Below are 27,295 nucleotides of genomic sequence, written 5' to 3'. Positions count from 1 at the left end.
CTCTGTCCTAGTCCTATTAGACCTCTCAGTGGTTTTTCATACCATCGACCATGGTATCCTACTGCAACGTCTCAGGGGGTTGGGAGTGGGGGGCACTGTTTTACATTGGTTCTTTTCCTACCTCCTGGGCCGCTCGCAGTCAGTGTTGACGGGAGGGTAGAGATCCGCCCCGAGGCCTCTCGTTTGTGGAGTTCCTCAGGGGTCGGTCCTTGTTCCCCTCTTGTTCAACATGTACATGAAGCCGCTGGGTTCGTGGTTTCGTGGTGGGGTATCATCAGTATGCTGATGATACCCAGCTCTTTCTTTCCACCCCGAACCAACCCAGTGATGCCCTTGACGTGATGTCCCGTTGCCTAGAGGCGGTCTGGGTTTGGATGGGGAGAAACAGGCTTCGACTTAATCCCGCCAAGACTGAGTGGCTGTGCATACCGGCATCTCGGGAGAACCGGCTTTGTCCATCGCTAACTATGGGGGGTTGAGGTGTTACCCCCTGTTGATAGGGCTCGCAACTTGGGCGTCCTCCTGGATTCATGGCTCAGTTTGGAAGATCATATAGGAGCCATGACCAGGGGGGGCTTTTGCGGCCCTATCTGGACCGAGATGCCCTACACACAGTCACTCATGCGCTCGTGACCTCCTGGTTAGACTACTGCAACGCTCTCTACATGGGGCTGCCCGTGAGGACCACTCAGAGGCTTCAGCTGGTGCAGAATGCAGCCACGCAAGTTGTGATGGGAGTCTCCAGATATTCCCGTGTAACGCCTCTTCTCCGCGAGCTGCGTTGGTTTCCAGTTGCCCTCCGGGTGAGATTCAAGCTGCGGGGGATGACCTACAAAGTCCTAAATGGCATGGGCCCGGATTATTTTAGGGAGCACCTGCTGCCAGCATCAACTTTCCATCGTCCTGTGCGCTCCCGTAGGGAGGGCCTCCTTAGGGTGCCGCCGGTCAGGGAGTGCCGGTAGGTGATCCCCAGAGGGAGGGCATTCTCTGTGGGTGCGCCTGCCCTATGGAATGATCTGCCTGTGGAACTCCGGACCGCCCCCAACCTTCGTTCATTTCACCGGGACCTGAAAACCTGGTTCTTTGATCTATCTGACCTGGACTGAGGGGTTTTAAGTTTTTTAACTTTGTTTTAATTTGTTGGGCTATTAATTAATATAATTCATTTTAGTTCTATTTCTATTTTAACTTTTATATTGTCTTTTAAATTTTGCCCTGTAAACCGCCCTGAGTCCTTCAGGAATAGGGCGGTATATAATATCAATAAATAAATAAATAAATAAATAAATAAATAATTTTTATCTGCACAAAGAGACACCCACTAGTGCTCCAGACAGCTGCTCCTTGTGAGGAGACTGCAAGATAGCTACAGTCACAGAGGGCCTAAAACCATTGAACATGCAGGTTCTGGAACAGGTGTACCTGGAAAGGATAAATGCCAGGGAGACCTATCTGGAATTACAAGGCAGGTGTCAGAATCCATTTATATTTCATTTCTAACTCCCTATCTGTGCAAACCTAAATCTCACCCCCTTACTGGATTCTGCCATTCCCAAGGAGGGGAAGAGAAGATGTTAATTGGCCATCCCTATCCATTAGATGCAAAGTTGTTTATTCAGCCTGCCTGGGGGCCATCATCAAAGACCAGGGAAGAAAACCTTTGAACTAAGAAGAACAAAGAAAGAGGGAGGAAGGGAAATTCTGGTTTGTATCTCTTACTGGAATGTGAAGGGGAGGAAGTAATAATGTTGCAAATGTACTGTTGTTTCTCTTTTCCCACAAGAAGTTTTGACACCTGAAACTTGACTGATCCAGGACTGACCAAATGGACTGAAGGGAGGGGTTTTTACTCGGGGACACTTTAAAAGTATCGATCTGTGAGACAGTTTCCAGATCCTGTCTATACTATCCACTGTCAACCATGTTTTAGTAAAAGTTCCTGTTTGGACAATCCTGTCTCCAAGAGTTCTTCTTTCCTAAGACGTGGATTTAAGGAATTAGATCTGATAGACAGAGTGCCTGAAGAACTATGGACAGAGGTTCGCAACATTGCACAACAGGTAGCAACCAAAACCATCCCAAAGAAAAAGAAATGCAAGAAAGCAAAATGGCTGTCTGAGGAAGCTTTGCAAATAGCTGAGGAAAGGAGGGAAGCGAAAGGCAAGGGAGAAAAAGAAAGATATGCCCAATTGAATGCAGAATTCCAAAGAATAGCTAGAAGAGATAAGAATGCCTTCTTAAATGAACAATGCAAAGAAATAGAAGAAAACAATAGAATAGGGAGGACCAGAGATCTTTTCAAGAAAATTGGAGAGATGAAAGGAACGTTTCATGCAAAAATGGGCATGATAAAGGACCAAAATGGCAGGGACCTAACAGAGGCAGAAGAGATTAAGAAGAGGTGGCAAAATTACACAGAAGAATTATACAAGAATGAGCTTAACGTCCCTGATAATCACAATGAGGTGGTCACTGAGCTCGAGCCAGACATCCTAGAATGTGAAGTGAAGTGGGCCTTAGAAAAGCTGAGCAACAACAAAGCTAGTGGAGGTGACAGTATTCCAGCTGAGCTATTCAAAATCTTAAAAGACGATGCAGTAAAAGTGCTACACTCAATTTGCCAGCAAATTTGGAAAACTCAACAGTGGCCACAGGATTGGAAAAGATCAGTTTACATTCCAATTCCAAAGAAAGGCAGTGCCAAAGAATGTTCAAACTATCGCACCATTGCACTCATTTCTCATGCTAGTAAAGTTATGCTTAAAATTCTACAAGCTAGACTCCAGCAGTATGTGGATCGAGAACTACCAGAAGTACAGGCAGGATTTCGAAGAGGCAGAGGAACTAGAGATCAAATTGCTAACATACGCTGGATCATGGAGAAAGCTAGAGAGTTCCAGAAAAACATCTACTTCTGCTTCATTGACTATGCTAAAGCCTTTGATTGTGTGGATCATAACAAACTGTGGCAAGTCCTTAAAGAGATGGGCATACCAGACCATCTTATTTGTCTCTTGAGAAATCTATATGCGGGCCAAGAAGCAACAGTGAGAACTGGACACGGAACCACTGATTGGTTCAAAATTGGGAAAGGAGTCCGGCAAGGCTGTATACTGTCACCTTGCCTATTTAACTTATATGCAGAGCACATCATGAGAAAGGCAGGGCTAGATGAATCAAAAGTTGGAATTAAGATTGCCGGAAGAAACATCAACAACCTAAGATATGCAGATGATACCACTCTAATGGCAGAAAGTGAAGAAGAACTAAAGAGCCTGGTGTTGCGGGTGAAGAAGGAGAGTGCAAAACTTGGGTTGAAACTAAACATTAAGAAAACCAAGATCATGGCATCTGGCCCTCTCAATTCCTGGCAAATAGATGGGGAAGAAATGGAGGTAGTGACAGATTTTATTTTCCTTGGCTCCAAGATCACTGCAGATGGGGACTGTAGCCAAGAAATTAAAAGACGCTTGCTCCTTGGGAGGAAAGCCATGGCAAATCTAGACAGCACACTAAAAAGCAGAGACATCACCCTGTCAACAAAAATCCGTATAGTCAAGGCTATGGTCTTCCCAGTTGCAATGTATGGCAGTGAAAGCTGGACCATAAGAAAGGCTGAGCGCCAAAGAATTGAAGCCTTTGAACTATGGTGCTGGAGAAGACTCCTGCGAGTTCCTTGGACTGCAAGGCGATCAAACCGGTCAGTCCTAGAGGAGATCAACCCTGACTGCTCTTTAGAAGGCCAGATCCTGAAGCTAAAACTCAAATACTTTGGCCACCTAATGAGAAGGAAGGACTCACTGGAGAAGAGCCTAATGCTGGGAAAGATTGAGGGCAATAGAAGAAGGGGACGACAGAGAATGAGGTGGCTGGATGGAGTCACTGAAGCAGTAGGCGTGAGCTTAGATGGACTCCAGAAGATGGTAGAGGACAGGAAGGCCTGGAGGAACATTGTCCATAGGGTCGCGATGGGTCGGACACGACTTCGCAACTAACAACAAAGACGTGGATTGGGGTGGGATTTGACAGCAGGATACTTCCTGGAGAGACCTGATGAACTAGCTGCCTCCAAGTGAGCAAAGACCAAAGCACTGATGAGCAGACATTCTACAGAACAGGCAAAGTTAGGCCATAGAGAGAAGAGTTTTCTTATTTATAGCTTTAAAAGTGGGTGAAAATATTAGCTTATGCTTGGTGCAATGAAGATGGAAGCCACCTCTTTATCATTGTGCTTGTTGCTTTTTTCTTTCTTTTGCATTTTTCCTTTCCTTCTTTTTTCTTCTTCTTTAGTTTGCATTCATTTTACAGTGTTTATTAAAGCTTCAATACCATTACAAAAAAGGAAAACAAATGACAAAAACCTGAATAAGATTTTGATCCCCAAAAAGTTATAAATACATTAAGGACCCAGATCAAGCTGGAATATTAACATTTTCACCCCATGTTTTGGAAATAATTATATAAACAGCCTATTGTTTAAATTGTTGTGACTATCCTAAGTCATACTAGAAATTAGAAATTTTATGATTTCAGAAATTGGACACTATAGGAAATTGATAGCAGAAAAGGAAAAAAGGGAGGGAAAGTGAAACCTTGCATTTTGTTTTCAGTTAGCATTTACAAATGACACAAAACACTTTGACATTTGAAACACTCCAGGATACTTTTGAAAAATTGAGTCAGAAATAAGCTACTACAGAATCAGAATGTTATCTGCTTCAATGGATAGACTATGTCCAAAATATGTTAATGAAGGAATGACAGATATGAAACAACTTTGGTTGTTTGAAGTAGAAATATCAGTACCAGAAATACTAGATAATATTAAATAATAAAAAGTATGATTTATAAGACAAAGAAGGCAACTAAATTGGCAACACAAATGATGACCAAAGAGAATGACCTGCATAAGGACGTTATGTTGGATAAAAAAAAGTTTGTTAAAGTTTTTGAAAATTAAGCAGAAATACAAATGATAAACCAAGAGAATGAATGACCTGGATAATAACTTGTTATTGGATTTACCAATGCTGGAAGTCAGCATCAACCCACCCTCCTAGAGAAGGAAATAGCAGCCCCATTAAAACTGAGGAATCGATTTTTCCCCCTAGATGGTAATACACAGACTGACAACCTCCTCCTCAAAGAAAACATGCAGCAAAGAAACAATATCCCTAAAAATGCCAAATCAACAAACACACCAGAGATAAACAGAAAAGCACGCCAGACTGCATCCCCCCAAAAAGGAAGGTGAATGTTGGTGATAGGAGATTCTATCCTCAAAGGAACAGAATCATCCATCTGCAGACATACAACCTAGGGAGGTATATTGTCTCCCTGGAGCAAAAATCAAAGACATGGCTGAGAACCTAACCAAAATAATTAAGCCCACAAAATACTACTCCTTCACATTAGGAGGAATGATACAACAAAGAACTTCAGCACAATACTGAGAGACAATAAGCAACTAGGCCAGGGGTGTCAAACTGCCAGCCTGTGGGCCAGATGCATCATAGCAAAACTGTACCCACCCCATTGCCAGCAATGGAAAAAAAAGTTGCAATATGTCATGACATGTCACGTGACGTTGTGAGTTTGACACCCCTGAACTAGGCAATAAAGTTAAGAAGCTAGGAGCACAAGTAGTGTTCTATCAGTACTCCCAATAAAAGGCCAACACCCATTGAGGGGAAAAAGAATTCCATAAATAAACCACTGGCTAAAGGTTTGGTGTCACCAGCATGGCTGCACAAAGATCTCTCAGACAAACTGAAAGATGAAAAGGACAAGTACAAAAAATGGAAAGAGGGACACATAACTAAGGCTGATTATCAGCAGAGAGCCAGAACATGCAAAGATGAAGTCAGGAAAGCAAAGGCTCAGAATGAACAAAGTCTTCCAACAGAAATCAAGGATAATTAAAAAAAAGTTTCTTTCAACATATTAACAAGAAAAAAGTCAAGGAAACTTTAGGTCCCCTAAAGAGAGAAGATGGCAAGGAAGTTATTGTGTAGTGGGTCCGACGCAAGGAAGAGACGCCAGCCGGAGTACGTGTTCAGCTCTTTATTGAAGGGGGGTAGCGTACTGGGGAGTGAGGGTTACCTGGCCTCCTTAAATACCTAGGTAAGCGGACAGCCAATGGGGTTGGCCCTAGGTTTCCCGCCAAAACTGGGTTTCCCGCCAAAACCGTTCAGGCCAACGCCCCCTGGTGGCTGTTGCTATGCAGGTGCCTGCATACATAACACCCCTCCCCCCTTAGAGAAGAACCACATAACAACAATACACAATTTGCAACTAACTACATAACTATATACACCGTGTGTCAAATGCAAGGCAACTGTGTGGTGGTCACTTGCACACATAGTCCACCAAGTAGGCAGGAGTCCTGTGGGGCTGAGTGGACCCCTCCTGGGGTGTGGCTTTCCTGTTGGGCGTGTGTGGTGCACTCAGGGACCCTTCCTCTGAGCTGGTCGATGTGTTGCCTTATGTGTCTGCCCCCCTCTACCCCCACAATGTAAGAGAGGGGTCCAGTTTTCTCAACCACTGTCCCCGGAACCCATGGATGCCCTGCCCCGTAGTTCCTTGCCCAGACCAGGTCCCCCACATTGAGAAACCTGTGTGCTGGTGATGATGGTGATGATGATGATGATGGTGGTGGTGGTGGTGGCCTATCCGTCTCAGCTGCTACTTGGTCCGGGTGTAAACGGTCCAGCTTGGTGATGAGACGCCGTCCCCATGGAAGTTCTGCTGGGCTCTTTCCGGGAGCAACGCATGGTGTAGTGTGTTGGGCGAGTAGGAATTTCGCCAGTCTGTGATGCACCGGAGTGCATCTTTGGTTGTCCTTACCATCCGTTCAACTTGCCTGTTGGTCGATGGATGGAAGGGCACGGAGGTGGCATGCCTAATCCAGTTTGCCTTCAAGAATGCCTGGAAATCATTAGCGGTAAACTGAGGCCCGTTATCAGACACAATTACGCCGGGGAGGCCATATGTGGCAAAGAGAGCTCTGAGCACCTGGATTGTCCTACCCGAGGTCATGTTGGGAACAGGGACTACATCCAGCCACTTGGAGTGGCTGTCAACTACTACTAAGAACAGTTGGCCCTGAAATGGCCCTGCATAGTCAATGTGGATGCGGGACCAGGGTGTGTGTGTGGCCTCCCACCTGTGTACTGGTGCCTGTGGCATTTCTGGCCTGGATCTCTGGCACGTGTAATAGGCCCTGACCCGTTCCTCAATGTCCTTGTCCAGCCCTGGCCACCAGAGGTAGCTTCTGGCCAGTGCCTTCATCCTAACCACCCCGGGGTGTCCCTCATGTAGGGAGTCCAATACCTTGCCCCGGACTGCTATGGGAATGATGACCCTGCTTCCCCAGAGGAGGCAACCCCTGTGTGTGGAGAGCTCGTTGCACCTGGTGAAATAGGCCTGGAACTCAGGCCCCGGAGACTTGTCCTGCCACCCTGTGCAAACCCATGCGTATACCCTGCTCATGATATTGTCGGTGGCTGTGTTGCTGGCAATGTCCTTGGCATGGAGCGGGCATTCTGGCAGCTCCTGCAGGGCTAGGATCTGTGTTGCTGGAGCTGGGTCTGGATCAGGGGTGTCTATGGGTAGCCTACATAGACCATCTGCATGGCCCATCTCCTTCCCTGGCTTGTGCACCAGCTTGCAATTGTAGGCTGCAAGGAAGATGGACCACCGGAGCATTCTGGGGGACAGAATTTGGGGCATCTGCCTGTCCATTGTGAACAGACCTAGGAGTGGTTTGTGGTCCGTGTAGACAGTGAACTCCCTGTCATACAGATAATCGTGTAATTTTTTGATTCCAGCCACGATTGCCAGGGCTTCCCTGTCGATTTGGGCGTAGTTTCTTTCTGCTCCAGACAGCGTCCTGGAATAGTAGGCTATGGGAATTTGCGCCCCATTGGGCTCGAGGTGACTGAGTACTGTGCCCACACCATAAGGGGATGCATCGCATGCGATGCATATGGGCTTTGTCTCGATGAAATGGGTTACTGTGGACTTATCCAACAGTAGTGGATAAAGTGGATGGTCTGAAGCTTTGGTCGTGGTCATGAGTCCAGACCCATGCTGCCTGCTTGTCCAGTAGCCTGTGGAGTGGCTCTGCAATGGCTGCCTTGTGTGGAAGGAATGCATGGTAGAAATTCAACAGGCCCAGGAATGCCTGTAGCTCTGCCTTGTTCTTGGGTGTGGGTGCTAGTTTGATGGCCCTCACCTTGGACTCTGTGGGGTGGATTCCCCGGGCGTCTACCTGGAATCCCAAGAATTCTGTGGAGGGAACACCTATGCTGCACTTCTCCCTCTTGAGTTTGAGGCCAGCTGTACGCAGCCTGGACAGTACCTCCCTGAGCCTACCTGCCAGCTCTTCTGCTGATGCTCCTGCGATCAGGATGTCATCAAAATAGGGACAGACTCCTGGGATGCCCCTGAGTGTCTTCTCCATAACTTCCTGGAATATGCCAGGAGCAACGCTGACCCCAAACTGCAGCCTGTTCACCCGGAACGCTCCCCTGTGTGTCACTATGGTTTGAATGTCAGCTGTTGCCCTGGTAACTGTGAGTTGCTGGTACACCTGCGCAAGATCAAGCCTTGCAAAGATGGCACCACCTTGGAGGGAAGTGAGAATGTGGCTGACCGTGGGGACCGGGTAAGCATGCAGGTTCAGGGCGCGGTTCACTGAACACTTGTAGTTGGCGCAGATCCTTATTTCCTCGTTGGATTTGAGGGGGGTGATGATTGGGGTTTCCCACTCCCCCTCATCTACGGGCTCTAAGATTCCCTGGGCCACCAGCTTATCCAGTTTGCGCTCAATTTTGTGTTTGAGCGCAAAGGGGATGTCAAAACTCGTCCTGCAGCAAGCAGGGCAGGGTGCCGAACACAGGAACGAGAGACTTCCGCTGCGGTCTAGAAGCACTTTATTCTTCAGGGCAACAGCTGCAACAAGAAACAAAGCCAGCGTTGGCCGCTACCTGCAGCCAATGCTACTATATACACACCCAAAAACCCCACCCATACTCCACGCAAACACGCCCACACCCTCCCATTCCCTATAACTTCCCCACCCCTCCCCTACAAGGCCCTTCGCCCGACGGCCGGTCAGGTAAGCCCCCTCCCGTGTGTTGCCGCCACCGTGCTCCTCCCCCTCACCCATTCCCTGCCGCGCCCAACTCCGAACCCCCCTGTCATCGTCCACGCTCGAGGCCCCCAGCCACCCAGTCACCGCGGCGGGGAGGGACCCGTCCCCTAACGGCTTCGCCAGCTCCCGAGGCGGCGGAAGCGGCGGCGTGGCCCCCGGAGCTTTTCGGGCCGCCATGGAGCCTGGTGAGTTCGGTGGCAGGAAGGCAGGGGGTGCCGGGGGAGTGGAGGGGCTCCCCCTCGAGTGTCGGGCTCCCGAGGCCCGACATGCTGCCCCCTCTACCAGGGGCCCACCTGGAATGCTAGGAGAGAGAGGTGAGTAGTCCGTAACGTGACCAGCAGTCCCCCCTGGGTCCCCCCGGCTTCCCTGGGTGTTTCCGGTGGAAAGCGCGGAGAAGGCGTGGTGCGCACACATCCCCATCCCGCACCCAGGTGGCCTCCTCCATGGGGTATCCCTTCCAGAGCACCAAGTATTGCACCCACCCCCTCCGTTTCCGGGAGTCCAGGATCTCCTGTACCTCATAGTGGTCGCCGTGTACAGGCCCTGGGCCGCCCTCCCCCACCGCCACAGAAGCGGTTGTAGCAGGCTTCAGCAGGCTACTGTGGAAGACGGGGTGTATCTTTCCAAGGAGGGGGGGTAGCCGAAGCCTGACGGTACAACGCTGGCTTTCTGTCAAAACTCGTCCTGCAGCAAGCAGGGCAGGGTGCCGAACATAGGAACGAGAGACTTCCGCTGTGGTCTAGAAGCACTTTATTCTTCAGGGCAACAGCCGCAACAAGAAACAAAGCCAGCGTTGGCCGCTACCTGCAGCCAACGCTACTATATACACACCTGAAAACCCCACCCATACTCCACCCAAACACGCCCACGCCCTCCCATTCCCTATAACTTCCCCACCCCTCCCCTACAAGGCCCTTCGCCCGACGGCCGGTCAGGTAAGCCTCCTCCCGTGTGTTGCCGCCACCGTGCTCCTCCCCCTCACCCACTCCCTGCCGCGCCCAACTCCGAACCCCCCTGTTGTCGTCCACGCTCGAGGCCCCCAGCCACCCGGTCACCGCAGCGGGGAGGGACCCGTCCCTAACGGCTTCGCCAGCTCCCGAATTACACAGTCCTGCACAGGCATGGCGTCAGCCAGAGGAGACAGCCGCAATGGTGGAGTCTCCGAAGCATTCCGCTGCGAGGCCGAAGCTCCCGAAGCCTCCCAGGCCGCTGAGACGCTGAGTTGATCCGGGCCTCTACCGGTCATGCCGCAGGCCGGGGAACTTTGCGCAGATGCGCCACCGGGCGGGGACGGCAGCCGCGGCACGTCTGGAGGCGGCTGAAACGGCGGCGCGGGCCTCGGAGCTTTTCGGGCTGCCATGGAGCCTGGTGAGTTCAGCAGCAGGAAGGCAGGGGGTGCCGGGGGGGTGGAGGGGCCCCCCCTCGAGTGTCGGGCTCCCGAGGCCCGACAGGGGACTTGCCGCGGCTGGACCCTAACGGGGGGAACGTTCGAATTAAGCTTGAATGAAATGGGGGGCCCTGTGTACCTGCGCAGCGTCCCGTCGAAGACATCTGCAAACTCCTTGCAGACGGCCTCGACGGAGTCTCCCTGGATCCGGTGGATCCCGGAGAATGTGATTCCCAGGGCCTCGAACCAGTCTAGGCCGACCAGGCTGGCCCTCCGGCCCTCTACCACTACAACCTCCAGGTGCTCTTCACGACCCTTAAACCCCACCGAGACGGTAGCCTCCCCCTTTACCTTGACCGGCAAATTCTGAAAATCGGTCAGGGTTAAATTTGTGGGCCGTAATTTAATCCGCTGCTTGCTCCGGCTATTTATGTAGTTAAGGGTCTCGTCCGAAATGATTGAGACTGCTGATCTGGAGTCAAGCTCCATGCTGCAAGGGACACCTTGTAAGCGGATTGTTAGTCTAATTTTGGGTTTGAGCAGCCGGTGGCTACCCGTGTGGTTAATGGCCAGCCAGCTCTCAACATAGCCAATTCGCGTTTTGGTCGGGGCCCCAGTACCTTCGAACGGCGATTCCTCCAGTTGCAGCTCGTGGATCTCCTCTCGGGGGCGGCGGCTACGACAGACCGCAGCTATGTGGCCTGTTTTCTTGCAGGCCTGACATGTGGCCGACCGGAACTTACAGAGGCTGCGCACGTGGTTCCCACCACACCCTGCTCACTTCTGAGGGTTGGCGGCATTTTCCCATTTTTGAAGATTGGAACCACATCAGCTCTTTTTCAGTCCTCTGGTAGTTTCCCGGTGCTCCAGGTTCTTTGAAAGATATGGTTCAATGGTTTCAACATCACATCTGCCAGCTCCTTGATAATTCTGGGTTGTAATCCTTCTGGTCCTGGTGATCTGAACTCATCCAGAATGGATAGGGTTGTTTTACTAATTTCTTGCCTATTTTGTTTTCTATTCGTAATCCAATCTTTTCAAGTACTGCTTTTGATAGGTTGGACTGGTGTTTTTTTCCTTTTGTGTAAAGACAAATGCAAAGAATGAATTAAACAATGCCAGTTTCTCCCTGTTGCTCTTCACTTCCTTGCTGCCTTCACCCATTAGTGGACCAATGGTTTCCTTGACTTTTCCCTGTTTTTTACATGTAGATGCTAAAGAAGTGTGGTGACACTATTAAATCCTGTGAGTCCTACAAAGCAGTAACCAAGCACATGACCTCTCACTCCCAATCAACACCAACTGGAATCAACTCCATTGGAAGGTCGAGAACCAGCATAAGACAGTGCCACCAACCATACCATTCCTAGAGCTGGTCCAAAAAGAAAGCATGGTTTATTGTACTAATGATCACCCTACAATCCCTACTTTTAAGAAAGAATTAATCATCATTGGAACCCAGTCACATGTCACCTCCTGGGAGGCTTTCATCAACCAAGAAGGAACATAGATCCAATAGTTCATTGGTATCATGTGATGTATTATGACGTATTGTGACATTTTTTTGCCTTTGTGGAGCCGGGATGGGTGTAGCCTGCGCATGACACATCCAGCCCATGGGCTGCCAGTTTGACACTCCTGTAATAGATGGATGGCTGATCTGACAGTCATGAGGAGCCTGTCCACTTTCTCAGGCTCATTAAAAAGTAGTGTGGTCAAAACATAACTCTTTTGTTTGTTGGCATTAAAATTGAGCTTGGATATAGCGTGTCTCAGTCTCAGTCTATTATTTCTATAAGGTGCATCTAATGGAATATATGTGTATGCTTTGAATTTCTTGCAAGAGATGGAGTCCAAGACCTCCTTGAGATTTACATTGTTGTTGTTAGTTGCAAAGTCGTGTCCGACCCATCGCAACCACATGGACATGGTTCCTCCAGGCCTTCCTGTCCTCTACCATCTTCTGGAGTCCATTTTGGCTCACACCTACTGCTTCATCCAGCCACCTCATTCTCTGTCGTCCCCTTCTTCTCTTGCCCTCAACCTTTCCCAGCATTAGGCTCTTCTCTAGTGAGTCCTTCCTTCTCATTAGGTGGCCAAAGTATTTGAGTTTTAGCTTCAGGATCTGGCCTTCTAAAGAGCAGTCAGGGTTGATCTCCTCTAGGACTGACCAGTTTGATCGCCTTGCAGTCCAAGGGACTTGCAGGAATCTACTCCAGCACCATAGTTCAAAGGTTTCAATTCTTTGGCGCTCAGCCTTTCTTATGGTCCAACTTTCACAGCCATACATTGCAACTGGGAAGACCATAACCTTGACTATACGCACTTTTGTTGGCAGGGTGATGTCTCTGCTTTTTAGCATACTGTCTAGATTTGCCATGGCTTTCCTCCCGAGGAGCAAGCGTCTTTTAATTTCTTGGCTGCAGTCCCCATCTGCGGTGATCTTGGAGCCTAGGAAAATAAAATCTGTCACTACCTCCATTTCTTTCCCATCTATTTGCCAGGAATTGAGAGGGCCGGATGCAATGATCTTGGTTTTCTTAATGTTTAGTTTCAACCCAACTTTTGCACTCTCCTTCTTCACTGGCAACAAGAGGCTCTTTAGTTCCTCTTCACTTTCTGCCATTAGAGTGGTATCATCTGCATATCATAGGTTGTTGATATTTCTCCCGCCAATCTTAATTCCAACTTTTGATTCATCTAGCCCTGCCTTTCTGATGAGGTGCTCTGCATATAAGTTAAACAGGCAGGGTGACAGTATACAGCCTTGCCGGACTCCTTTCCCAATTTTGAACCAATCAGTGGTTCTGTGTCCAGTTCTCACTGTTGCTTCTTGACCTGCATATAGGTTTCTCAAGAGGCAAATAAGATGGTCTGGTACTCTCGTTAAGAACTTGACACAGTTTGTTGTGATCCACACAATCAAAGGCTTTAGCATAGTCAATGAAGCAGAAGTAGATGTTTTTCTGGAACTCCCTAGCTTTCTCCATGATCCAGTGTATGTTGGAAATTTGATCTCTAGTTCCTCTGCCTTTTCAAAATCCTGCCTGTACTTCTGGTAGTTCTCGATCCACATACTGCTGGAATCTAGCTTGTAGGATTTTAAGCATAATTTACTAGCATGTGAAATGAGTGCAATGGTGCAATAGTTTGAACATTCTTTGGCACTGCCTTTCTTTGGAATTGGAATGTAAACTGATCTTTTCCAATCCTGTGGCCACTGTTGAGTTTTCCAAATTTGCTGGCAAATTGAGTGTAGCACTTTTACTGCATCGTCTTTTAAGATTTTGAATAGCTCAGCTGGAATACTGCCTCCTCCACTAGCTTTGTTGTTGCTCAGCTTTCCTAAGGCCCATTTCACTTCACATTCTAGGATGTCTGGCTTGAGGTCAGTGACCACCTCATCGTGGTTATCAGGGACGTTAAGCTCATTCTTGTATAGTTCTTCTGTGTAATTTTGCCACCTCTTCTTAATCTCTTCTGCCTCTGTTAGGTCCCTGTCATTTTGGTCCTTTATCATGCCCATTTTTGCATGAAACGTTCCCTTCATCTGTCCAATTTTCTTGAAGAGATCTCTAGTCCTCCCTATTCTATTGTTTTCTTCTATTTCTTTACACTGTTCATTTAAGAAGGCATTCTTATCTCTTCTAGCTATTCTCTGGAATTCTGCATTCAGTTGGGTGTATCTTTCTTTTTCTCCCTTGCCTTTCACTTCCCTCCTTTCCTCAGCTATTTGCAAAGCTTCCTCAGACAGCCATTTTGCTTTCTTGCATTTCTTCCTTTCGGCTTTGGCCCAGTCCCTTCATTCTTTCTGGTGCTACTAGTACTAGCCCTCTGCTCTTCCCCAGTAGCATATTGGACAGCTTCCGACCTGAGGGGCTCATCTTCCAACGTCATATCTTTTTTCCTTTTGGTGCTGTTCATGGGGTTTTCATGGCAAAGATACTCGAGTGGGTTGCCATTTCCTTCTCCAGTGGATTGCATTTTGTCAGAACTCTCTGCTATGACCTGTCCATCTTGGGTGGTCCTGCATGGCATAGCTCATAGCTTCATTGAATTATGCAAGCCCCTTCGCCATGACAAAGCCGTAATCCAAGAAGGGGGAGATTTACATACAAGGCCAAAAGTGCTGACTTAGATAAATAAGGATATTTTACAACCAAATGGGAGTGTCAGGACCCACCCCAATCCACGTCTTAGGAAAGAAGAACTCTTGGAGACAGGATTGTCCAAGCAGGAACTTTTACTAAAACATGATTGTCAGTGGATAATCTAGACAGGATCTGGAAACTGTGTTGCAGATTGATACTTTTAAAGTGTCCCCAAGTAAAAACCCCTCCCCTCAGTCTATTTGGTCAGTCCTGGATCAATTAAAGTTCAGGTGTCAAAACCTTCCATGGGAAAAGGGATCTTCCATGCCTTTACAACATTTGCTTCCTCCACTTCAGATTCCAATTGGAGATACACACCAGAATCTCTCCCCCCCTTTTTCTTTGTTCTTCTCAGTTCAAAGGTTCCATCCCTGGTCTTTGATGATGGCCTCCAGGCAGGCTGAATAAACAACCTTGCATCTAATTAGCATCTTCTCTTCTCCTCCTTGGGAATGGCAGAATCCAGTGAGGGGTGAGATTTAGGGGTGCACAGATAGGGGTTTAGGAATGGAATATAAATGGATTCTGACAATCTGCTCTCCTTAAAAGAAAGATAGGTCCATTTATAGAGGAAATAAAATATAAATGTTAGCCCGGTTTGTTAGGATATTCTGTATGAAACCTCTTAATCAACTTTGGTGCTCTAATGTGGTGTTTGTTGACCCACTCATTTTCTGAGGAGGGGAGGTGTTTCGAAGCTACTAGATATTGAATTGCTCCATGGTGTTTCCTAGAATCCAGGATTTCCTTTACCTCAAAGTGTTGTTCTCCTTCCACCATGATGGGAGGTGGTGATGGTGGGGTTTTTGTTCGTAGGGGTGACTGTTGTTCTCCTTTTAGTAAACTGCAGTGAAAAATTGGGTGTATCTGCCTAAGAGTTTTGGGTAGTCCTAATTCAACTGTTACTGGGTTTATGATTTTTTTTAATTGGAAAAGGTCCAATATATTTTGGTCCGAGTTTTTTACAGGGCTGTAGTGATTTAAGGTATTTTGTCGATAAATATACCATTTTTGTCCGCCTTTGCCTTCTATGCTTGTCTAGCTTCGTCTAAAGCTTTCCTAATGATTGGCCAGATGTTTTGTAATTGAGCAATCCATTTCTTCAGTTCAGGAATGACCGGTTCATTTGGGGTTAGTTCTGGCATGGGGTTGAAACTTTGACCGGTAGCTACTTGAAAAGGAGTGTAACCTGTGCTGGAGTAGACTGCATTATTATATGTCACTTCTGTGAAAGGCAGTAGGTCCGTCCAATTTGATTGGTGGAAATTAATAAAGCATCTTAAATATTGCTCAAGTACTGAGTTCAACCGTTCAGCTGATCCATCCATCTGACGATGATGACTAGATGACAGTCCTTGGGTGGTTCCTAAAAGGGATGAAAATTCTTTCCAAAATGCCGATGTAAATTGCACCCCCCTATCAGATATGATGCATTGTGGTGCCCCATGCAATCTGTAAATATGCTGCACAAAAAGTTTTGCTAAGGTTTTTGCAGTGGGGATCTTTTGGCAAGGTATGAAGTGCACCTGTTTAGAAAACAAATCTCTGACCATCCAGACTACAGTGTTCCCATTGCTTTCTGGTAATTCCACTATAAATTCCATGGCTATTTCTTTCCATGGGGTGAGGGGTTTGCAACTGGTTGTAACAGTCCTGGCGACTTCCCTTGCAGCCTCTTAGCTGTCGTGCAAGTTTGGCAGCTGGCCACGTAGCTTTCTATGTTCTTTTTCATGGACGGCCACCAAAATTGACTTTTAGTTAAGTGTAAGGTTTTTACAAACCCACAATGTCCTGCTGATTTTGTATCATGGCACAGCTGCATGAAATTGATCCTCTGGGTGGCAGGTATGTATAACTTCTCACCCACCCAGGGTAGTCCATCTTTAATTGTGCACACATGTCTATTTTTCTGGAACCATTCATCAGTTTCCAAAGATTTTCGGAATTCTATTCCAGCTTGGCTATCCACCCTCGGCTTCATTTCAGCTTGGGCCCTGGTGGTGACTGGTGCTGCCAGTTCTGGTTCAGGCACAAGTGGTTTAGAGTCAGTGGCCCATGTGCTGTTATATTGGGGCATGCAAGATAATGCATCCGCCAGGAAATTCTTCCCCCAGTATGTGTTTGAGAGTGAAATTGAATCGGTGAAAATGTTGGGACCAGCGCGCTTGCTTAGGAGTGAGTTTCCTGGGTGTTTTCAGTGCTTCTAAATTTTTGTGGTCTGTCCAGACGTGGAAGGGGATTTTATTTTATTTCCTTCCAGGAACTGGCGCCATGTAAGTAATGACCATCTCACAGAATACGCCTCCTTTTCCCACACAGGCCAACGTTGTTCTGTCTCCGTGGGTTTCCTGGATGAATATGCACATGGTTGCAATGCCCCCTCATCATTTTCCTGTAATAATATGGTTCCCACCGCCACATCGCTAGCATCTGCCTATATTAAAAAAGGTTTATCGGGATCTGGGCGTTTCATTCAGGGAGTGGTAATCGACGCACAAGTGAAGCGAGCCGTCCTTCTTCTCCCTGAACAGAACCAGGGTGGCCTCTTTGGGTTTGGCAGGTTCAATAAATCCTCTTTCTAAGTTTTTCTTTATGAATCTTTCCCTCTCTGCCATTTCCTTTGGGCTCATGGCACACATCCTGGGCTTTGGGAGTTTTGCCCCAGGTTTTAATTCTATAGCACAGTCTGTGGAGCGGTGGGGGGGGAAGCTCATCTGCCTGTTCCTCACTGAAAACTTCAGCAAGGTCCCTGTATTCCTCCGGTATCTCTGGTAACCCCTTCTCTTCCCCCACTGATGCTGTCTCCTCTCTTTGGGTTGGGGGGTTGCTTTGGGGTTTTAAGCTCCTATTATCCCCCTCTGGGAAGTTGAGTTCTGTTGTCCTCCAATTTATCCCTGGGTTCCATTTCTTCAGCCATTCCAGTCCTAAAATCATTGGGCATTCCATGCTTGGGGCCACTACAAATGTTATGTCTTCCTCATGAGTCCCCAGGGACAGGTGACTTGGTAAGGTGGCTAGGGTAGCTGGGACCCCCCCTGCTATGGATCCATCTAACTGGCCAAAGGAGATTGGTTGTTTTAGTCTCCTCACTGTGATGCCCAAATTCCCCACCAGCATCAGGCTGATGAGGCAGCGGGTGCAACCAGAGTCTCTTAGGGCTTTTACTTTGACGGCTTCAGGCATAGAGGAAGCTAACATAGTCACTGTCTTAAGGATGGGTGGAATGGATCCATTTACCAATGGTTCTCCCTCCGAGTTGTCTTCTGAGGTGTCCACCGCCCTTGTGGTGTAGGCTGTAATCCAATCCCAGTCCTTGGCAGGGGTTGTGGACTCTACAGCCTTGTCCCCTTCATGGAGGGTTCTTTTGGGTTGTCTTGGGACTTCCCTGGTCTCCTGGAGGGTGATGCCTCTGATTTATGCTGAGGGGCTTTTGAGCAGCATTCTGCGGCGCGGTGGCCCTCTTTCTTGCATTTGAAACAGCCTGTTGATTTCTTAGCCGTGGACGGTGTTTTTTCCCCCTCGCGTATTTGCTCGGGTGGCGGGCAGCCCCATGGTTTTCCCCAGCGGTGCCTCTTCAGTAGGTCTATCTCTGCCTCCTCTGCCAGGACATACCAGTCATCGAGATGGTGTGGGTCTCCTCGAGGCAGGCAAGTGTCATATAGATCGTAGTTTAGCCCGTCTTTAAAATGGCTAAGGAGGATGTATTCCGGCCAGTTCAGCTTGCTGGCAATTGCTCAGAATTCTTGGGTGTGTTCAGCCACCGGCCGTCTCCCCTGCCTCACCGTTTTTATTCTCTCCTGGGCCTTACGGTCAGCCAAAGGATCCTCGAACCGCCTCCTCAAGGATGACATGAACCAGTTGAAGTCATTGAGTTCTGGGGCATTGGAGTCATGCAGTTTCACCACCCAGTCTGCAGTCGGTCCGTCCAGGGTGGATTGCACGATACGGATGTAGGCTTTGTCACGTGGGATGTCCCGTCCATATTCTTCCATATAGCTGAGGACTTGGGTTAGGAAAAACCCCAAGCGTGGTGGCTGTCCCCTGAATTTTGCTTCCAGGGGTGGTAGTCTTTGAACGGATCGTTGTCTGTGCAGTGGGCAGTATTGCCCCTCATCCTGATCCCCATCTGTGGGTCTGGTGAGGGTGCTCCTGAGGTGGCAGCTCTGGGTCCAACGGACAGTCCCAGTGTTGCAGGTTCCGGATCCCCCCCACTGTCTCTCCAGTTGTGGCCCCAGGCGCTGCTGTGCCTGCGGTATTCAGCTTTCTCCTCTCTTAGTGAGCTAAGGGTTTTCTTCATCAAGTCAATAGCTTTCTCTAGGATCCACTCCTCTTCACTGACGTGCAAGGAGCTCTCCATCTCTTGCCTCCATTCGGTTTCGTGGCCACCCCGCCTCAGGGTCACTTTCCTTGATGTCTTTTCCCACTCGCTTTTCCTTCCAATGCCCATCGACCACTGTGGTTTGCAGTCGTGTGTCTCCACCACCTCTTCTCCAGAGGAATATGATGCTTCAGCTTCTGACCATTGGTGGGGTTTTGTTTGGGGGAAAACTCCCTTTCCATGGGGCTTTCCTCCTCCCTTGCTTTGTCATTAGACATTGTATTTTTTGCAAAGTCCCCCGGTAAGGTTTTTCCTTCCAGGTTGACTCTTACTGCAGATCCTGTATAATGTCAGGACCCACCCCAATCCACATCTTAGGAAAGAAGAACTCTTGGAGACAGGATTGTCCAAGCAGGAACTTTTACTAAAACATGGTTGTCGGTGGATAATCTAGACAGGATCTGGAAATGTATCACAGATCAATACTTTTAAAGTGTCCCTGAGTAAAACCCTTCCCCTCAGTCCATTTGGTCAGTCCTGGATCAGTTAAGGTTCAGGTGTCAAAACCTTCCATGGGAAAAGGGATCTTCCATGCCTTTACAACATTTACTTCCTCCCCTTCAGATTCCTATCGGAGATACAAACCAGAAACTCTCCCCCCTTTCTTTGTTCTTCTCAGTTCAAAGGTTCTTTCCCTGATGGCCTCCAGGCAGGTTGAATAAACAACCTTGCATCTAATGGATAGGGATGGCCAATTAACAACTTCTCTTCTCTTCCTTGGGAATGGCAGAATCCAGTGAGGGGTGAGATTTAGGGGTGCACAGATAGGGATTTAGGAATGGAAAATAAATGGATTCTGACAGGGAGACTACCAGTCCGTGACACAAAGCAGACTGGTAGGTTTTCTTCTTCCACCTTCATCCAGAAGTATCCAGCACAGATCTTACTAATCAGGCTAATGAGACTCACTGGGTGAGAATTGGCTGGATTGTCCTTTTCCCCTTCCAGATAGGAATTTTTATGGCTGTGCCCCACTGTCTAGGGCAGGGGTAGGCAACCTTGGTTATTTTATGACTCGTGGACTTCAACTCCCAGAATTCCTGAGCCAGGTTGGCTCAGGAATTCTGGGAGTTGAGGTCCACGAGTCATAAAAGAGCCAAGGTTGCCTACCCCTGGTCTAGGGATTGAAGCTGTATTATGGATGAAAGTGAAAAGGGAAGCCAACACTGCAGTCCACCGTTCAGGGTGGATTCATAGCAGTTCAGGAGGAATTAAATCCAGAGCTGGGACTTTTCTGCATTTTAATTCCCCAATTAGTTGACAGTATGCTCTCCAGCAGCTGAAACTAGAGGCCACCTCAGCAGAGGCTCAATCTCAACATCTTGCAAATTCTCCCTTCCACATAAAGCTTGCAAATAAACACCCCAGATTGTTGCTGGGATATTACACTCCAGGGGAGAGGAATAGGTTTTCACTCTTCCTGCAACTAAATGCCAGCACTTAGTGGAATCTTTCACACAGCTTGCTATCAGCCTTGTCCAGATTTCATACACTGCCCCACTCTCTTTAGTAACAGCTAAATTTTTATCATGCTTTTTCTGAAGGAGAATCCTCGGGAATGGAGGAAGTAAGCGATCTTGTCTATAATCAGCTAAAAGGAGCCACTTGTTCTTTTTTGTTGTTGTTTTGCTTTCTGGACAGGACTTTCACTCTACTGGTTATTTTGCATTTTTTTAGATTGATCTGTTCACCTGTTTGCAGGACTGGATCAAGAACTTGTAATAATTAAGTGTAGTTTCATCTGGTGGTTTAGAAACTATTTTAAGATGTGTCTAGTTTAAATGGGGGGATGCAAAAGTATTCTAAGGGCCTGCTCACATTAATTGACAATCACATGCAGTCCAAAGTAGCTGAGTGCATGAAGCAAGGGATGTTTTCCAATTCCACTATACCAATAAAGACATAGAATACCAATATCTGGAGCACCAACCACTTTGGAATCTCAGAGAATCATCCTCCAGAAAGGGGCACCTGTTGTGCTTGTTGTTGGCCCCAACCAAAAATTGTGTTCCCCTCATTTCTCTCTAGGGACCACTCCATTCAAAATGTGAAAATCCAATTTGTTGATGCTTGTCTTTTGTTTAAGTTGACGCTGGTCTAACATGGTGGCGAGTCACGAGGGTTGGAATGATACTTTAAAAAAAGGTTAAGGTCATCAAGACCTAATCTCAAGTTAAAATCTCATCCTAAAATGACCAGTGCTTCTGTATAGTTTGCTACCAAATCAGACATATAATCATCTAAACCAGGAGTGTCAAACTGCCGGCCCATGGGCCGGATGCGTCATGAGGAAACCATGCCCATCCCATTGCCGGCAATGGGGAAAAAGCTCCGATACATCACACAATGTCATGTGACGTCACAAGTTTGACATGTCTGATCTAAACATTGCCATGCTTTTTTACATTGAGACGGTCTCTTTGTAGGAGATAATGTTTGTTAACAAAAAGGAATGGTACTTCAGCCTAACTAGGACTGGTCCTATTATGTTCCTAATTATGTCCAGCTCAATCCATTTGGTGGAAACTACTGTAGCTATCTCTCCAGGTCATTTTTATTGGGTTATGATCTGCCCAGATATTAGTTTTTATCTCAATTTCTTGTAATTGTGCTAAGATCCGAGGATGTCCATATCATATCAACTCTAGACCGTGACTATTTGAGTAAAATGTATGTTGTAGTTTCTTTGGATTTTTTTCTCTCCATATACAGGTGAAACTCGAAAAATTAGAATATCGTGCAAAAGTTCATTTATTTCAGTAATGCAACTTAAAAGGGGAAACTAATATATGAGATAGACTCATTACATGCAAAGCAAGATAGTTCAAGCTGTGAATTGTCATAATTGTGATGATTATGGCATACAGCTCATGAAAACCCCAAATCCACAATCTCAGAAAATTAGAATATTGTCAAAAGGTGCAATATTCTAGGCTCCAAGTGTCCCACTCTAATCGGCTAATTAAGCCATAACACCTGCAAAGGGTTCCTGAGCCTTTAAATGGTCTCTCAGTCTGGTTCAGTAGGAATCACAATCATGGGGAAGACTGCTGACCTGACAGTTGTGCAGAAAACCATCATCGACACCCTCCATAAGGAGGGAAAGCCTCAAAAGGTAATTTCAAAAGAAGCTGGATGTTCCCAAAGTGCTGTATCAAAGCACATTAATAGAAAGTTATGTGGAAGGGAAAAGTGTGGAAGAAAAAGGTGCACAAGCATCAGGGATGACCGCAGCCTGGAGAGGATTGTCAGGAAAAGGCCATTCAAAAGTGTTGGGGACTTTCACAAGGAGTGGACTGAGGCTGGAGTCAGTGCATCAAGAGCCACCACACACAGACGGATCCTGGACATGGGCTTCAAATTTCGTATTCCTTTTGTCAAGCCGCTCCTGAACAACAAATAACATCAGAAGCGTCTTACCTGGGCTAAAGAAAAACAGACCTGGTTTGTTGCTCAGTGGTCCAAAGTCCTCTTTTCTGATGAGAGCAACTTTTGCATCTCATTTGGAAACCAAGGACCCAGAGTCTGGAGGAAGAATGGAGAGGCACACACTGCAAGATGCTTGAAGTCCAGTGTGAAGTTTCCACAGTCTGTGTTGATTTGGGGAACCATGTCATCTGCTGGTGTTGGTCCACTGTGCTTCGTTAAGTCCAGGGTCAACGCAGCCGTCTACCAGGAGATTTTGGAGCACTTCATGCTTCCTTCCGCAGATGAACTTTATGGGGATGCTGGCTTCATTTTCCAGCAGGACTTGGCACCTGCCCAAACTGCCAAAAGCACCAAAACCTGGTTCAATGACCATGGGATTACTGTGCTTGATTGGCCAGCAAACTCGCCTGACCTGAACCCCATAGAGAATCTATGGGGCATTGCCATGACAAAGATGAGAGACATGAGACCGAACAATGCAGAAGAGCTGAAGGCTGCTATTGAAGCATCCTGGTCTTCCATAACACCTCAGCAGTGCCACAGGCTGATAGCTTCCATGCCACGCCGCATTGAGGCAGTAATTGCTGCAAAAGGGGCCCAAACCAAGTACTGAGTACATATGCATGCTTATACTTTTCAGAGGTCCGATATTGTTCTATGTACACTCCTTGTTTTATTGATTGCATGTAATATTCTAATTTTCTGAGATTGTGGATTTGGGGTTTTCATGAGCTGTACGCCATAATCATCACAATTATGACAAATCACAGCTTGAACTATCTTGCTTTGCATGTAATGAGTCTATCTCATATATTAGTTTCCCCTTTTAAGTTGCATCACTGAAATAAATGAACTTTTGCACGATATTCTAATTTGTCGAGTTTCACCTGTATCTTGGATACAGAGTTCTTCTGCCATTTTTAAAAATGCTTTAGGTGATCTATGCCTTCCTTTCCTCCCTTTTTTAGCACTTTTATAGTCCAAAGTTCCATCTGTTATTGCATTGAAGTCTCCCATTATACAAAGATTTTGATAGTCCAATTCTAATATTTTTTGTATAATTTTTGGTAAAATTGTTCTTATCATTTGGTGCATATATTGCTACCATCAGTATCTATTTTTGATCCATCATTATTTCCACCATTAATGTTCTTCCCTCTTCATCCGCATAAATTTGTTTAGGGTTCATCATTTCTTTAATATATAGGGCTACTCCTCTTTTCTTTTGATGCGCCAACGCAAAGTGAAATTTACCAATTTTCAGTTCTAACAATTTATAATGTTGTCTCTTAATATGTGTTTCTTGGAGGAAAATTATATCCATTTTTAATTTTTGTAGTTGTGTAATTTTTTTCCTTTTTGAGGGAGAATTTAGTCCATTTATATTCATTGACAAGATCCCACTTTCCTTCTCCATCTCTTTCAATTCAATCTTTCAATCTTCTAGTCGATCTTATCTGTCTCTGATCTCTTGGTCTTGCTCCTTCTTCTATTTCTAATTTGTTCCTCCTCTCTTGGTTTGACTGCTCCTTCTACTTCCATCTCTTCCTGTTTCTTGTTTCGCTCATTGTACCAGATTCAAAATCACCTCCTTCCAGAAATGCTCTATGGTTGTCGTAGAATTCCATTGCTTTAAGTGGCGGATCTAGACTACATCTTTCCATGTCCCAAGAGATTAAAATCCCTTCTGGAATCAGCCATCTGAAATTCACTCCTTTTCAATTAATTTTCTAGTTAGAAACTGGTATTCTCTTCTCTTATTCTCCTAGGGATTTGTTTGAGGACTACAATTTCTTTTTCTTTGAATTTCAGAGATTCATCTCTTACTCTTCTCTTGTATTTTATTTATTGACTACTCTATTGTTTACTACGAGGTAGTAGAGAAGATGAGATGAATAATAATAATGATACTGCCATACTACATGGGTAAATATCCTTAAATGTAAGACAGTACTGTTATAATTAGGTGAGTGATGGTATCACAGAAAAAAACTGTCCTTGTGTCTTGTTGTATTGTGTCTTGTATGTGATGCCCTATAGCAGCATCCTGAGGGGAAAGTTGAAACAGATCATGTCAGGGATGTGAGGAGTCTGCAGATATTTTCTCAGCCCTCCTTCTGACCTGCACAATATACAGGTTGTCAATGCTGCAAACATTGATATGTTTTTGCACTGACAATATAAGAGGCAGCTTTTTGCTTTAACTGTTTGGTTTTGAATCACTAAAGTGTGGGTGGAATGCAACCCGGATGTTTTGACAAGATAAGGGATAGCTGCTTCAGAAGGGAAGTGAAACTTCTTGTGTTAAATTAATTGGTAAATGTGATTCATGACGTGTAAATAAGGGAGGGAAATTCTGTATGATGTGTCAAGGGAGGAGAATTCAGATTCTGGCATCCATCCATGAGTGCTGATGCCGTTCTGCTCATTATAGACTTTTTTAGAATAAATAATCATGCAGTACTCTTTGATGTGTCTTTTTAATCGGAACCATGACACAGGTCTTCTATGGAAGGCAGATTGGTTGTAATTGTTTTTTTCTGCAGTACTAATTATCCACTGGAGTCTTAATTAAGAATATTAATTCATTGGTCCATTGGAAAGGGTATTGCACTTCTGAAGGAATGGACAAAATGTGCTCCCTGGGTCCATTGCAGTATCCTTAAAATGAACTTTTGTTCGCTTTTTCACAGAGATACATAAACACCCATACATCTAAATTCTTTGTGCTTTGTGCACTAAATCTGTTTTTGACAGATATGAGGCCTGTGTTAAGAAATTGACAGAACTTGGATAAATTCAAAGGAAGAAATTAATTGCAGTGAGCAAAACATCAGTGCCCATCCCAGAAAATTAAATTGGAGAGAACTGGAATGGTATGTATTTTATTTATTCACTTATTAAATTTTATATGCTGCCCATCTCAATATCAAATTACTCTGGGCAGCTTATATCATGATAAAAATGACAAATCAAAACATTAAAATGATAAAATGATAATATTAACATTAAAATTAACAACATTTGCTAAGATAGAAGCCACTATACAACAGGTGGAGGCAGGGCCTTTGTCTTAATCGACTAGCCACCTCCAGAGTGGAACACTGGACCCCAGGCCAATTGGCAGAAGTAGGTTTTAAGGCATTTTTGGAAGGTCAGAAATATGAGTATGGATCTCACCTCTGGGGGCACGATATTCCAGAGGATGGGAGCCCTGGCAGAAAAGGCCCTTCTCCTGGACACTGCCAACTAGAATTCCCTGACTGATGGGGTCTGCAGCATGCCTGCTAGGGCGAGTGGAACAGCCAATTCCTTTGAGACAGTTTCTCGTGTAACCTGGACCCATGTTATAAAGGGCTTCAAAGTTGATAAGCAACCTTTGAATTGGACCTGGAAACAAACCAGCAACCAGTGCAGCTTGAGCAAAAGGGGTGTTTCATGGGCCACCCTGGTGTTCAAGGATAGCCCCATCTAGAGCCATTGCAGTAGTCCAAACGTTTACTTGCTTATATGATGATTTCCTAACTAGTTTTCACCATTCTAGGAACTCTCTAACTATAGTTAAATAACAGGGATATGCACTAGGAAAATGGTACTATTTCTTTCCCATCTCCAAAATGTCAACCACACTGATATTTTGTAGTGTAGTACCAAATTTACTACTAAGTTCGGTTTCCTGATGTGCTTTACCCCAAAGAGTTTACACAGCTGAATGTCAACTTCCTGAATCCCTCTAGACAGGCTAAGCAGGTGCTGCTGGGAAGAGGCATCTACAGAGTATGTCAAAATAAGTCAACTTGGAAGTTATGATTGTACGATTGAAATCCCATCCTTCTTAAAAGGCATTTTGTCAGACAGCTTCAGAGGATCCTGGATGAAACAGATTATCTTGACCCCATCCAGTTAGGATTTAGGCCCAGTTACAAGACAGGAACAGCATTGGTCACAGTTGGTGATTTCAGGATGGACATGGTACAACCATTCTTGCTGTTATATCTTTGGTTCTTTAGGCATTAAGCAAGATGAGCTGTTGAAACAGCAAACAAGTTTATTAACTCAGAACAGAAGCAGTCCTAATGGCTGCTGTGTAGCTATTTATACGGTTGGCCTCTAGGCAGCAACCAGTAGGTTTAAAGTAGGAGTTTCCCACCCCAAACCTAATTATCAGCCTGGAGACAGCAAGTCTGGCTCAGTAACAGCAACTGTTACATAACAGAAAAAGTAGGTCAGACATTAAACAAGTGATCAGACATTAAACAAGTGATTTTTACACAGAAATGGCCAATACATTACACCCCTTCCCCCCTAGATAGCTCAAACTCAATTGTTTGACATAAACTTTCAGATAATTAGGCGGCCTTCCTGACCATTCAGAACATCTAGGGGTTACAGGGATCTCCCGGTCTATCTGCTTGCCTGCCAGGCTGGGTAGACCAGGGCTCTGAGGTTCAGTGGAGTCGGAGTGACTCGAGTCCCTTTGGCTGGCCAATCCCAGTCGACCCAAACCAAAGTCCAATTGTGCAGCAAAGTCTGCAGGGCTGTCTCTCAGTGCAGTTTGCCTGTCCAGATCAGGGGATATAGTCTGTGTGTTCAGAGAAGACTCTTCTACAGCCACTTCCCCATCCCCATGAGCAAGAGTTCTTTCAGAGGATGCAAGCTGTTCTGTTGGACTGCTGACATGTGGGCCCTGTGTGTGGCCCTCTTGGGCATCCTGAGCCAGTGACTGATCTGCTAGCTGCCGATGCAGCTGATCAATTTGCCGGCGAATGACTCTCCCATCTTCCAGGACCACC

Source organism: Vipera ursinii, assembly GCF_947247035.1.
Source record: "Vipera ursinii genome assembly, chromosome: 12".
In the NCBI taxonomy this organism is placed as follows: domain Eukaryota; kingdom Metazoa; phylum Chordata; class Lepidosauria; order Squamata; family Viperidae; genus Vipera; species Vipera ursinii.
Note: the sequence above shows the minus strand (reverse complement) of the source record.